The 13666-nt window shown below is 54.4% G+C and overlaps 1 pseudogene; it reads right to left on the reverse strand.

Annotated features, from left to right (window-relative positions):
• Window positions 1–12378: 12378 nt before the first annotated feature.
• Window positions 12379–13666, reverse strand: LOC121040319 (dynactin subunit 1-like; annotated as a pseudogene).

Consider the following 13666-nt stretch of genomic DNA (forward strand, 5'->3'; position numbering starts at 1 on the left):
CTGTTTATATACCTCGATGAGCTAAATATACAGGCTAAGGGGTTCTTCTGTTCTAGTCCAGCAGCTCCTCTGCGTTTCTCCCTCCGCCCTCGCCTCCCCTCCCCAGCACACACACAAACACCATTGGAGCCCCCCCTCCCTCTCCCAAGCCAGCCTGGTCCTGTCTGTGTTCTCCTGCAGCAGCCAGCACACATCCTGCATCCTGCCCTTGCCTACAGCTCTCCCCACCAGGGGAGTGGCTGCCAAGAGCTGACCATGGGGTTTGGCTCCAAGCTCAGAAATGACATGGTCCAAACAGCCCCTTTCTGAAGCCAGGAGGTCAGGTGGGAGGGGCGGGAACACTTGCCCAAGGTCACACAGTGTGCAAGTAGGTGAGCCACACCAGATCCTCCAGTGACTGCCAGGCCAGAAACTCCCCCAGGAGTCAGGGGTGAGGGCCTGGGGTGGTGGGGCTGAGTGCCCAGGGACAGGCAGGCTGGGGGCTGGAGAAGGGAGAGTGGGGCAGGGAGGAAGGGAGAGCACACCCAAGACCTGCAGGGCAAGGAAGAAATGGAACCTGGTGTGTGTGCTGGGGGAGGACTGGGAACAGGGTGGTCAAGGCTTTGGGGAACAAAGGAGAGAGAGAGTTCCTTTGGAAAAATAATCTGACAACATCAGCCCCCCAACCTAGCTCCCTGCACCCGACCTTCTGAGTCAGCATTCAAGGCCACCCACCCAGCCCCGTCAAAAGCCGAAAGAGTCACCTCCTACTGAGCCTGTCATGTGTCGCTGTCCGCGGTGCTGAACCTCCCATCTCCTCTCCCCCAGCCTGGATTGTGTCCACTCCCACCCAGACTTCTCCCAGCTGCCCTGTAGGGTTGGAGGGGGAGGTGATGGTGGACAGGAAGGGGAGAAGGGACTGTGAGAGAAGTGGCCCCCGCCAGAGGTTTTCAGGGAGGGAGAGCGATTTCTTCTTTGACATCATTCTCAAATAACCACAGTGACCAAGAACACTGGAAACGAAGATGGCTGACAAAACGAGGAACCGAGGCGGAGTGAGATGTCTGCAAGTCTGGGCAAGTGTTGACACGCACAAACGAATCCAGGCCAGAGGGCGGAAACTGGGCAGGCTGGGAGTCACATCCTCAGCAGAGTTGAACCAAAGCATTTCTAGTTTTCCTGTGTTTTCATTATCCGTCTTAGTGAAAAGGCTGTGAGTTTTCACACTGTCAGAACAAACGGCTGTGACTTCCGTTTCCCAAGGTGCCTGGATGTTTCATGGACTCCTCACAGCTACATCACATTTCTGACAATGTTGAAATTTTTGTTTTCCTCTGGGAACATGGAAGACCTCTAACCCTCTCCCTCCCCATCACATGCCAGGCAAGGAGCCTAGTTCCCTGGCACACACCTGCCCCACCCCCAATGTTCCAGTTACACTTGCCCCATCCCAACACTGTCTCCTGCCTCTAAGCCTTTGCACATACTCTTTCCCCCCACCTGAAGTGCCTTTCTTTCCCCCACTTTCTCCTTGTAGACCCAACTCCTCTGCCTCCCCAGTGGATACTACAGGGCAGGAAGTATCACACTCATCTCAGTATCCCCAGCAGCTAGCTCCCCAGAGACTGTCATACCCATTTACTTTGTTCCCTTTCCTTCTATATGAGGGAGCTGAGCCTAAGAAATTTCTGGCTAAATACCCTAGGACTGGTAGGGAGGACTGCACAATTACTCCGTGAGCAAGCAGTGTGGTGCAGGTCTTCAAAGGGAGAGGGCTCCAATTTCTTAGATAGAAACTTACTACCTAAAGCAGCCTTAAAGACAGTTTAATAAAATCTTCCCTTCCCACTTGGCTTCATTTTTCGGATGAGAACACTGAGGCTGAAAGAGGAAGAGGAACACTGAGGCTGAAAGACGACCGCTGTGCTAGGTTGTCCAAAGAGACAGGGGACATCCTGAAGCTTACTGGGACTGTAGGGAACTCCTTCTGAGTCGGAACAAGTGGGGAAGAGGCCAGCTCTCTCTCCTGGGCCTCCAGGCCCCGCCTTGGCCACACACACCCCTCAGGAGAGAATCTTTGAGCCCTGGCAGAAAGATGGCCCCGCCTCCCCTCCTCCATCACCCCACCTCCTAGAGGATCCCAGCCTTCAAATAATGAACAATTCCTAATTTAATTACATCTTTAATTCATTTGCGTCTCTGAGGAGATCTGAGCTGGAGTCTTGAGGAAATGTTCAGTAATTCCCAAGAGGGAGGGAGGATTTCCTTTCCTGTTTCAGAGAAAGAAGAAGGAGAAGCCAGGGTCCCATTTTCCTTTGGGGCTGTATGTGCCCCCTACTTTCCATGCAGAGAATCCTTCACACTTGGGCTTTAGGACAAGCAGTATGCTGGGCAGAGGTCAGGCAACTTCCCTGGAGGAAGGAAGGGGCAGAGGGGAAAGCCCCCTGCCCGGGTACTTTAAAAGACAGTCCTCATACACAGAGCCAGGGAGTTGGTTCTGGATTGCCATGTACTGGAGTATCATAATTATTGCGATCATCTCTTGAGGGTCTTTTCTTGTCAGACACTTTATCTGACTTAACTTTAAGCTCACAGTTTTACCTTCTGCATTTTGCGAAAGAGGAAATAAAGGTTCAAAGGAGAGGAAATGACTTGCTCAAGGCCACAACGTAGATAAGAGGGATGACCAGGACTCAATAGTGCTCTGTCTGGCTTAAAGCTCCTGCCCACAAGCCCCAACCCCATAGGGGTCTCTAACACACACACACACACACACACACACACGCACGTATGCACACACACATACCTCTGACAAAGAACCCTAGGGGGTGTCTAATCCAAGAATGCTGACATGCCAGGGATGAAACTTCTGGAAATGTTTGGGAAATCTTCTGCATATGTGCAAATTTCCTCAATGAATAATAATCATCGTACCAGCAGCAAACACAGAGTCTTTGTTATATGCTAGGTGCTCTTCTAAGCACTTTTACACATTAACTTGTTTCATTTTCCCAACAGCTCTAGACCCATTTTCCAGATGCAGAGACTAAAGCACTGAGAGACAAGTAACCTGGCCAAAGGTCATGCAGGGAGGAAGGAGTAGGTTCTCAAAATCCTGCAAAGTAAGGCTTATAACCCTGAATCTAAAGATCAGGAAACATGGGGCGCCTGGGTGGCTCAGTCGGTTAAGTGTCCAATTTTGGCTCAGGTCGTGATCTCACAGTTCGTGGGTTCGAGCCCCATGTTGGGCTCTATGCTGACAGCTCCGAGCCTGGAGCCTGCTTCAGATTCTCCGTCACCCTCTCTCTCTCTGCCCCTCCCCCACTCATAGTCTGTGTCTGTCTCTCTCTCTCTCAAAAATAAATATTAAAAAAATAATAATAATAAAGGTCAGGAAACAGGGTCAAAAAGAGTAGCCCCCCACCCAAAACACAGAGGAAATGACATGGCTTAAACTCACAGCCAGATCTGACCCCCAAGTCCCAGCCTCTCCACTGCACTGTGTAAGTAGGGATCCCATTTTCCATATTTCTCAAATGGGTCTGACACCTGTGTCACAGATTAAGTGTGAGGACCAGATGCCAACTGGAAAAGCACTCTGTAAATGAACGGGCACCAAAAACATGATAGCTACATTCATAAAGCACTTAGAATGTGTTCAGTTAACCTTCACAGCAACATACAGGGTTGGCATTATCGTAAAGCACGTATGATGAGGAAACTAAGGCACAGACAGCTTAAGTAACTTGTCCAAGCTCACACAGCCCATACAGGGGGGAAGGGGGCCAGGATCTGAACCCAGGCAGTTGGCTCCAGAGTCATGCCCTTCACCACCACATTCTGCTCCCTCCCCCAAGGAGTACCAGGGAAGAGGTGGGAGGCAATGGAGCAAGCAGGCCTGGGGAGACACAGGAGGAGGTCATCTGGCAGAGAAGGGAGGGCAGAGTCAGAAAAAGGGGTGATCCTGGGACCAGACCTAGGGTGGAGTCACAGGCCAGCCCCCTACTCCCAGGACTGATGGGGTCCGTGAGCTTGTCTGTGCAGAAGCCATGGGGCTCCAAGCACACTATCGGTTTGTATGAGGAAGGAGGGTTGTTGCCAACCCAGGGGCAGGCAGAGGAGGCGTGGAGGCCCCATGTGGACTACCGGCTATGCAGGAAAAACTACCCTCCACTGTCTGCTCCCCAACTGGGCCTCCCAGCAACTCCTGCCTCTAGGACCTAGGACGCATCTGAAGGAGGTGAGCCTGGTGGCAGAGGGGAGGCGGTGTTGGGGAGGACTGGGAGCGTGGTCCTGGGGGTGAAGAGGTGGGAGAGTCTGAGAGTGATTTCGAAGTTTGAATCTACAGGACAGATGACTCCTCTCATGTAGGTTACAGGAAAAGGGGAGGATGGCACCCCAGTTTCCTGCTGGGGTGAGACAGAAGAAAGGGGAGAAGGAGCAGGTTTGGGGGAGGAGAGCAGGCTCCATTTGGGACAGGTGGAGGCTGAGAGGTCTGTGGGGCATTCAAGAGTAGGAGGAAATGCCCAGGAGGCCACGGAGAGCCTGGGGAGCTCTGAGCTCACAGGGAAGCTAGACAGCCTCGGATGGCTCAACCATGGCGAGTGGATTCACCAGTCAGTCCTCCTCGTGCCTGTTGCTCAGGAAAGGAGTTGAGTCCAGCTGCCAGGAGGCATTGGGACGTCTCCTGCTGGCGTCCACCCTGCCAGCACCCCAGCAAGGGGGGGGGGGGGCGCCGTTCTAGGACTCCTTCTTGGCGCGAGGCTGCCAAGGTCCACTGTCCTCAGACCAGGCTGTGCCTCCCTCTGGGCAATTCCGGGGATGTGAACTCGAGCACAGAATCTGGCAGACAACCCAGCTTCAGAGAGAACTTCCCAAATCTGAGGGCTATCTTGCTAGGGAACACTCTTCCCACTAAAGAGCAAGCTCTCCGGGACAGGTTACAGCCAGACAACTGAAACTGAGCCTCTCAGTCCCTCTTCCTGTCCTGGAGTCTGTGGCCACCTTGAGTCGGCTCCCCCACATGCCCCTGCAGGCTTTCCGACCTCTCACACACACTGCCACCCTGCTGCTCCGCTTTGTGCCTCAAACCTCGCCCAGGCTGAATTCCCTGAAGATCTTTGGCACGGAGTGGGTGCTCAATAATGACTATTTACCTAAACAAATGGTTTGACATTCACTCATTCATTCATTCAACAAACATCCAGCTCGCACCTGCTAAGTGGCGGAAACCATCGGAGGCTCTGCAGCTATAGGGGAGAACAGGGTATATAGAAGCCCTGCAGTCCCTACGCTGTGATTAAGAAGACAAATAAGAATAAGAAGTAAAACATTCGGTAGCCAGAAAGTGCGAAGTGCTGCGGAGAAAAGCAGCAAGGAAGGAGGGGGAGGGGTGGTGGCTGTAACTTAAATCTGTGGAGTGATTACTGCCCCAGGCCCAAGACTCCAGACCTAACCAGAGCATCGGCCCACAGAATCCCCACAACAATCCTTGAAGGTGGGTGCTGTTACGCTTTCCATTTTGCAGATGAGGAAACTGAGGCACAGGCAAGGGCAAGTCTCTGGCCTCTAGTCCCAGCTGGCTCTGAAGCAGACCATGTGGCCCCACAGGCGGAGCTGGAAGCCACCATGGTAACTGGGGTGGGGTGGGGGTTGTCCAGCCAAGCTGAAGGCCCAAGGCGCCCCATGCCGTCGGGCAGGACAGCATCACCGGGGCGTGACTGGTGCAGTCACACAGAGTCCCCCTCCAACCCTCTCGCACACAGAAAGGCTGCACTGCTTGGTTTACTGCTTGGCTGTTATTGTCTTAACAACTTTTGAACGAGAGGCCCCTCATTTTGATTTTGCACTGGGCTCCACGAAGATGTAGCCAGTCCTGCCCTCCTCCTTCCCCTCCTCTCTTCCTCCTGCCTGCCAGCCCTCATCACACCAACTCAGGGGTCACTGTTGGCCAGGCTTCCCACCAGACTCCTTGATGGTGGGGACAGAGGAATGCTTCTCTGCATCTCTAAAGACCAGCACAGGGCAGGCACAGGGCAAAGACTCGGGGAGCACCGGCTGGGCTGGACCGGCTGGGGTGGGCTGGACCAACCTGGCCCGTCTTGAGTACAGTCTCTAACTTTGCTTCCTCCTCTGACATCCTGCCATCCCCCTCTGACTGCATGCTGACTCCTGGTCCAGGGCTCCTCACCCAGATGTGGCCTCTCAGGACACACCAGTCAGGGGCTGAGATCCAGAGAAGTGACTACCACCTGCCCAGCCCCTGTCCCCCTGCACCCTCAGCTCCACCTGTGTGGGCTGAACAGATTCAGACATTTTCATGCTTTCTCTGGGTTGGCAAAGGAGGCTTAAAAGGCGCTGACTGTCCTGGGCGGCCAGCAAAGGCAGCAGAGGTGGGAAGAAAGCCCCAGCCTCTGACCCTTGCTCTTCTCTCTGCACCTCCCACAAGTCATCGTGGGACCCTCAGGTTTCCTCCTCTGTGGTTGACAAAGCCCCAGGAACCTGGCCAAAGGCTCAGCACACCCACAGGCCTCAAGCTCGTGGCCTTGGAAGTAGAGGGGCCAAGGCCCAGGCCCCAAGGTCCTCTTCATTCTTTAAGCCTAGACCTCAGGGACCGACTGGGGTTTTCACGAGGGAGCAGACACAGGACCCTGAAGCCATGACAAAGCCTCCTCTTCCTGATTCTGCTTCCATGCCGGCCCCTTACAGACACAGGTCATCCCAGAGCCTCAGCTCAACCTCCTGGGAGGTCCTGGGGGAACTCTTAGGAGAGGAACCAAGAGGTGTATTCGTCAGGGTATCCTAGACCATGCTGCTGTAACAAATAGATCCTACGTGATCTCAGAACTTTAACAGAACGGTAGTTTATTGCCTATATGTGCCATAGTCCAACTGGATAGTGCCCTGCCACCCACAGCACACTGTACCAAGGTGGTGGGAGCAAGAAAAATGAGCTGGAGACCGCAAGGGATGCCTTCGAGAGCCAAGCCAGGCCCAGAGTGGCGTCATCCCCTCCACCAACATTTCATCAGCCAGAACTGTCCCTGCCTAATTGCAAGAGAAGCCACAGCAGAAGCGGGGGAGATGGTGTAAACACACAGCACTCTCCTGTCATGATCCGTAAGAGAATTAATGCACCTTCCCTGGCCTCTTCTGGGCGCTGAGCCGCCATCTCGTTCAACAACGGGCCCCGCCAAGATCACCCCCTTCAGCCCCACCTTTGTTCTTGCTGGGGCGGGTTATCCCCGGCCTCGTGCGAAGACCTCAAACTCAGTCATCAGACCCCTCACCACTCCCAGCCTTCCCCTCCTGGCACTTAGCATAAGGCCGCAATCACCCAGAGGGTTAGGGGCTAAAAGGCTTGTGCAGAACAACCCATGCTCGTTCTCTGTCTCTCTGTCATAATTGTTCATTTATAATTTATATTCCCAGCTATTTCTAAAGAGGATTTCTTAAAACGTACAATAAGAGATCAGAAATAATTTAGGGAACGGAAAGGAGCTAAACGTACTAGAAAGTTAAAACGAACACTTATTAGAGTTGAATAATATAGCAGCATAAGACGATAATGTGACAAATAACATCGCAGCAAGGCAATAGTCACACACTGCGATCTGAGCTTCTTAGCAGCAGAGGCAAAAAGAGAAACACCTTCCTCCTCCACACATTCGTCCCTTCCTGCTTATTTTGCCAGCTCTCTTTTCCTTCCCTTCTTTATTGTCCCTTATTTTCAGATTCAGTCAGGGCAGAAAGACCCACACACACCCCTCACTGTTTAGGTATCCCTGTGTCCCTTGCAAGAAAAGAACAGCATCAAGTCACATGGCTACAGGATTAGTATCAGGGCAGCATCAGCCTGAAGAACTGAGCCTGGACAGCACTTGAAGGTCACCCCACACCATCTTTTGGCTCCTTGTTCACGGACAGAGCAGATGCTAGAACTCCAGGGCAGGGCACACCTAGAGCCACACGGCGAGGGGTCCAGTACCTTCATCAAGTACCCTGGAACTGCACCCGGAGGGCAGACCCCTTTCCCTGATGTCCTCCTACACAGTAATTTACTCAATCCCCAGATTTCACCCTGCAAGAGAAGACGATAATGGTAGACCCAATTCACAGATGGGGAAACTGAGGCCAAGAAAGGGAAATGATTTATGCAGTTACCCAGCTCCTCTACTGTGAAGACCTAGCCTCAGCATAGGAGACCCTCAAGCTGTGCATGAGATGCTGAGTTTGAGAGGGAGAGGAGGGGGGCCTCCAGGCAGGTACCAGCTTGGTCAGAAAGGATCTGGAGGTGGAGACCAGTTCCCCTCTCCCCCCAACCTCAGTCTTCAGTTGCCATGACAACAGGGCTTCCAATCCGGTGTTTCCTAGAAATTTGCATTTTAATGGAGATGTAATTAGAATTAAAAAGCTGAGGCTGGAAAGGACCGAACCCTCCCCATTCCCTGGGGAGCCAGAAACCACCCCCCACGCCCTGCCCTGACACTCCCTCCCACTATTTACCCACTGCGCACAGGGGGACCCTAAGCCCCGCCCCCCAGCAGAGAAGGGACTTACTCAAGGTCTCAGGGTACAGCCAAGTCCCAAGAGTCTGGGCTCCATTCATTCTGCCTCTGGGACTCCCCACCATCTGACTCTCTCTCTGCTAGGGAGTTCTCAGGGTACAAGTTGGCTAGGGGAGGGGTGTCCGCTTGGTGACAGCCACCCAAGTCCTCCCCTGAGTCTTCCAAGCTCATCCCTTCCTCTCCCTGTAACTTTGTTTTTTCCCTTTTAATGTTTTATTATTTATTTTTGAGAGAGAGAGACAGAATGTGAGCAGGGGAGGGACAGAGGGAGAGGGAGACACAGAATCCGAAGCAGGCTCCAGGCTCTGAGCTGTGAGCACAGAGCCCGACACAGGGCTTGAACCCACAAACCGTGAGATCATGACCTGAGCTGAAGTTGGACACTGAACCGACAGAGCCACCCAGGTGCCCCTCTACTAAGTTCTTAAAATCAGTCGTGCCAAAAATTTCATATTTTCAAATCACTGAAAAGAATCCACTCTGCCTCTGCCTGGACCCCGGGATGGGGCTGCTGTCCCTGGGGCCTGTATCTGGGCCACCACCCTGAACCCTGAAAACCTTGGGGTCATAAAACCAAGGGGCATTTGCTAAGAGTGTAAAACGAATGTGTGAACATCACCCGGCCCCTCACTCACCAGGAACCACCTCCCTGTCTGCACACCGCCAGGCTCCTAGGTTCAACAGACCTGTGAGGGAGGTACCATCAGTCCCCCCAAAAAACCCCACAAAGCTCAGAGAAGTGACGTGGCCTTCCCAGGCCACACACTGGTAAGTGACAAAGGTTGCATTTGAACTCAGACCTGCAGGCTCCGGGCTCTTGAGCATTACTCTGTGTAGCATCAAACCTCCCCTTGTGCTGATCACAAGAGCACAGAGGTCGGGTGGCTACATACACATGCAGGCCCTACACACAGATGTGGGCACAGGTCCCACAAGCACCCTGCTGGCACCTAGGGCCATCATTTATTTACAAACATATGGCACTTACTCTGTGTCCAGTTTTCCTTCCTAAGCTCTTTGCACTCAGTCCTCACTGCAACCGTACTTACAAGGTAGGGACCGTTATTATATTCAATTCACAGATGAGGAAACCGAAGCACAGAGAGGTTAAGCGACTTACCCAAGGTCACACAGCTAGTGAGTGGGAAAGCCAGAATTTGAATCTGCACGGCCTGGCTCCCAAACTCAAGCTCCCTCCAGACCTCAGGACCCAGGAACCGGGAAGCTCTGAAGCCCTCCCCACTCTCAGCCCTGGGAGGCGGGCTGGACAATACTTCTCAAAGCCCAATTCACAGAGGAAGCAACAGGCCCAGAGAAGGAAGGTAGCTTGCTCGGAGGCACACAGTTGTGTGAGTCCAGTCTGTGGAACCTGGAGCATCTGCATCTGCCTCCGACCCCTGGGGACGCCCCTCCCCCAAGCTCTGCCCTTGATCTGGGAAACTGAAGAGGAGTGACTGCCTGATGACAGCGTGGTCAGGAGGGAATGAGACAAAGCTATCACCTTTTAGAAAAGAAAGCCCGAGAGACTCTGAGAGGGACAGAGGAGACCAGAGGCTGAAAGCAGCCCCCTCACACATCAACGGAAAACCAGACAGGGCAGAAATGGATTCTCTCTGGAGCTCTCAGGTAAACACACTTCAAAGCCACCGAGGGCAGGAGTCGGGAGGCAGAGGTGAGAGGAGGGACAGGAGGGCTGGACACACAGAGACTGGCAATCACCATTCGGAAAAGGCAATTGGAAATTCCATTTGGGTTTTCAATTTGAAGGTGGAGAGAGGCCAGGGGGGGGGGGGGGGGGGGGGGGGGGGTGGTGACGGAGGATGAGATGGAAAGAGAGAGGACTTTGAGACAGAGAGGGCGGGGGCACAGAGAGAAAGACGAGAACCAGAGACCAGGGCAAGGAGACAGAGACACATAGAGCCCGAAGGAAGATGGAAAGAAAGAAGCAAAAGCAAAGCCCAAGATGCCAGGCGCCCCCCAACACACACACTCAAACTTGCACACACTCACACTCCTACATACTCACACACACTCTTCCTCAGCATTCAGAGACCTGGGTTCTAGTCCTGCTTCTGCTCTTGAAATGCCGTGTGACCTTGCAGAACACCTTACCTCCCTCTGAGCCTTTGGTCCCCCTGAGGCCTGGTGAGGTTAAGCTGGTTCCAGGAAGGCGAGGAAGGAGACAGGGTCGGGCACGGGAAGGCAGCAACCTCCTGGGCACCTCCTTCCCGCCCAGAATGGGAGTGCATGTCTGTAATATCCCCTGCAAACAGTGGCTGGGTGCTGACTTCCAGTCCCAGCTCTGGGTGATTTACCGGTATTAATTTATCAGTTCCTCCTCACTCCCACCATATTAGGGGCTAAATCCCATTTTACAGATGAGGAAACTGAGGCACTCTCCATTAAGGGACTACCTAGGGTGACTGCAGCCTTCCTAACAGTGAGAGCCCACCTGCTGCCATTTACACCCCTTTTCGGATTTAGGTCTCATCCTCCCCAACCCCTCCCCATCCCCCAACCAGTTGGGGGGGGGGGGAGGTGGGAATGGTGGCCCGGCCCAACCTGACCGCGGCCTCAGCAGGCCCACAAGGGGTGTCTAGCCTGGCCTCGGAAGGCCGCGAGTCAGAGGCAGCAGGAAGCCGCAGCCATGTGGTGCTGGCTGCAAAGAACCAGCTGAGGCCCAAGGGTGCCCCGACCCCACACTCCCACCCGGAAACGCGAACCTGGACGGCAGCAGCTGGGATCGCCGGGAGTCGCGTGGTGCAAGAAAGCTGTCCTGCGGCGCCACCTAGTGGCCAAAGAGGCCGTCTGGCCCCTCCAGAGCCCGCTGAACCGAGGGCGCTATAGGAAACAACCGGCCTGTAGCGCCCCTGTTCGCTGGGACATTGGAATACACAGAACTCCTCCACCCCGGGGACCGTGTGCTGACTGTCCCAGATTGGGAGGAAGAAAGGAATACGACAGAGCTTGGTTCTTTGCCCTCCTGAGAGACAGACTCACACATCCCGCAATCATCTACTCATCTCTACCTAGCCTCCCACAGGCATCCCACACTCAACCCTCATCCATCTGATTGGTTCATTTATGGAGTGCTTACTGTATGTTCCAGGAGCTAACCATGAACAAAACAAAGATTCCTGCCCTTGTGGAGCTTACTGTGGGGCGTAGGTGGGGAGACAGACAACAAACACAAACATAAGAAAACAATCTACCTATTTTAGAAGCAGAAAAGAAAGAGCCTGTCTGACAGTGTAACTGGGCTCTATGACCCGCCACGGTCCTTAAGGCAAATTCATGGAGTCTGATGTCAATTAGACCACCCTTCCCCGGTCACTGCTCTGGTACCCTAAGGGGTCCTCCTGCCTGGGACTCCCCCCTCCCACATGAATAGCTCCCTTTCTCCAGAGACTTCTTGATCCTGTGGGCTCATCAGCCCCCCCCCCCAAAACCCCCCCCCCCCCCCCCCCCCGCCACCAGCACCACAGCACTTACTCCCCTGGGTGGCTGGTGCAGAGTTGTGGCACACACTCAGGCCAGGCTCTGAATCTTAATTCCCAGCTCAGACATCAACACGTGTGACCTGGACAGCTTCTGCGGCCCCTCTGTGCCACTGTTTCCTCACCTGTAAAACAGGGGAAACAGTTGCTCCTACCACAGAGTCACTCGTGGGCAGTGGGAGGGAAAGGAGTTAAAGGTAAAGCACTTAGAACAGCACCTTGACATAGTGTTTGCTGGCATTAACATCCGTTTAGATGTTCTCTCCCTCCAGGACTGGCTGATGGAGGTTAGACAGAGAGGTGCATCCAGAAAGGTCCAGCGAAGTCACCTCCATCCCCCACGCAACAGCACAGGGCATACGAAAGGCCCTCAAACCAAATCCACTCATTTACTGAGTGCCTTCTGCATGCCAGGTACTGGGCTAGTACGGCTCCGGGCGCAGCTGCTGCTGCCTCCCCACAGATGCTTCTTGCCGGTTTGTCGGTTCCCGATTCACGTCCGGAAGGTGGGCGGGTCAGCTGGCGGTACTTCTCGATGGTTTGCAACAGTAACTCCCGGGCTGCCTCTTCATGCTCCTGGGCTTCCCGAACCCGCGCCCACCACGTCCAGCTGCCCCCGCAGCTCCGGTTCTGTCTCGCGTGCATCATCTCGTTCGTCGCTTCCAAGTCCCCCACGGCCTCTCTCAACTCTCGCGCTTTTTCTTCTAGACTCAGGTTCCGGTCTGTTAACATCTCCACCACGTCCTCGGCACCCAGAGCAGCATCCGCGTGCTCCCTGAGCTCATCGCTGGTGCTCTCTGCCTGGCTCAGCTCCTCCTGCAGACACTCCCGCCGTTGACTCACAGCTTCCAGCTCTTGGTTCTTCTTTTCCACGAGCTTCTGGAGTTTCACGTGCTCCTGCTTCGCCGAGGAAGAAAGATCCCTCGCCAGGGCACCCTTCAGGCGGGCGTTCTGCCCTGCAAACTGCTTGAGCTGGTAACTGGACGCTGCCCCGTCTGAGCCCTTCTCTTCAATCTCAGCCTTGAGGATCTCGAAGTCCGTGCTGAGCTCGTCCACAAGTTCTTTCAATGCTTCCACCTCCCGCTGCGGGGACTCAGCCCGCTCTTCAGCCATCTCCTTGTCCAGAGTGGCCACCTCAATGGCATCAGCAGGGTCGGCCGGCTCATCGAAGTAACGTCCTTTCGCCTCCCGTGCCTCCTTGGCTTCCTTCCGTGCCTCCTGGAGGACCGCCTGCTGCTCCTGCATTTCGCTCTTCCATTCCTGCACCTGCTCCAGCTGGATCTTATGTGTTTCCAGCTCTTTTAGCTTTGCCTTGTCTTCCGCCTGTTTCAACCATGGGGTCTCCAGTTTCTCCTCCAGGTCCCGCACCGGGTCCCTCAGCCCCTCCGCCTCCTCCTCGGAGAGGGAAGGCAGTGGGGGTACTGTAGCTCCAGGAGAGGTGAGAGCAGGTGTGGGGATGATGGGTGCTGCCAGTGGAGTCTGAGCGGGGGTGCTGGGCTCGCTGCTGCTCAGCTCACCTGCTGATGCTGAACCAGAGGGACCCAGGGAGCTACCTAGTCGCAGCCACCCCCAATGGAGCTGTGAACAAGGCACTGTAAGAAGAGTAACATCTTGGGGCACCTG

The sequence above is a fragment of the Herpailurus yagouaroundi genome, unplaced genomic scaffold, assembly GCF_014898765.1.
Source record: "Herpailurus yagouaroundi ecotype Mexico unplaced genomic scaffold, PumYag 182, whole genome shotgun sequence".
Classification (NCBI taxonomy): Eukaryota; Metazoa; Chordata; class Mammalia; order Carnivora; family Felidae; genus Herpailurus; species Herpailurus yagouaroundi.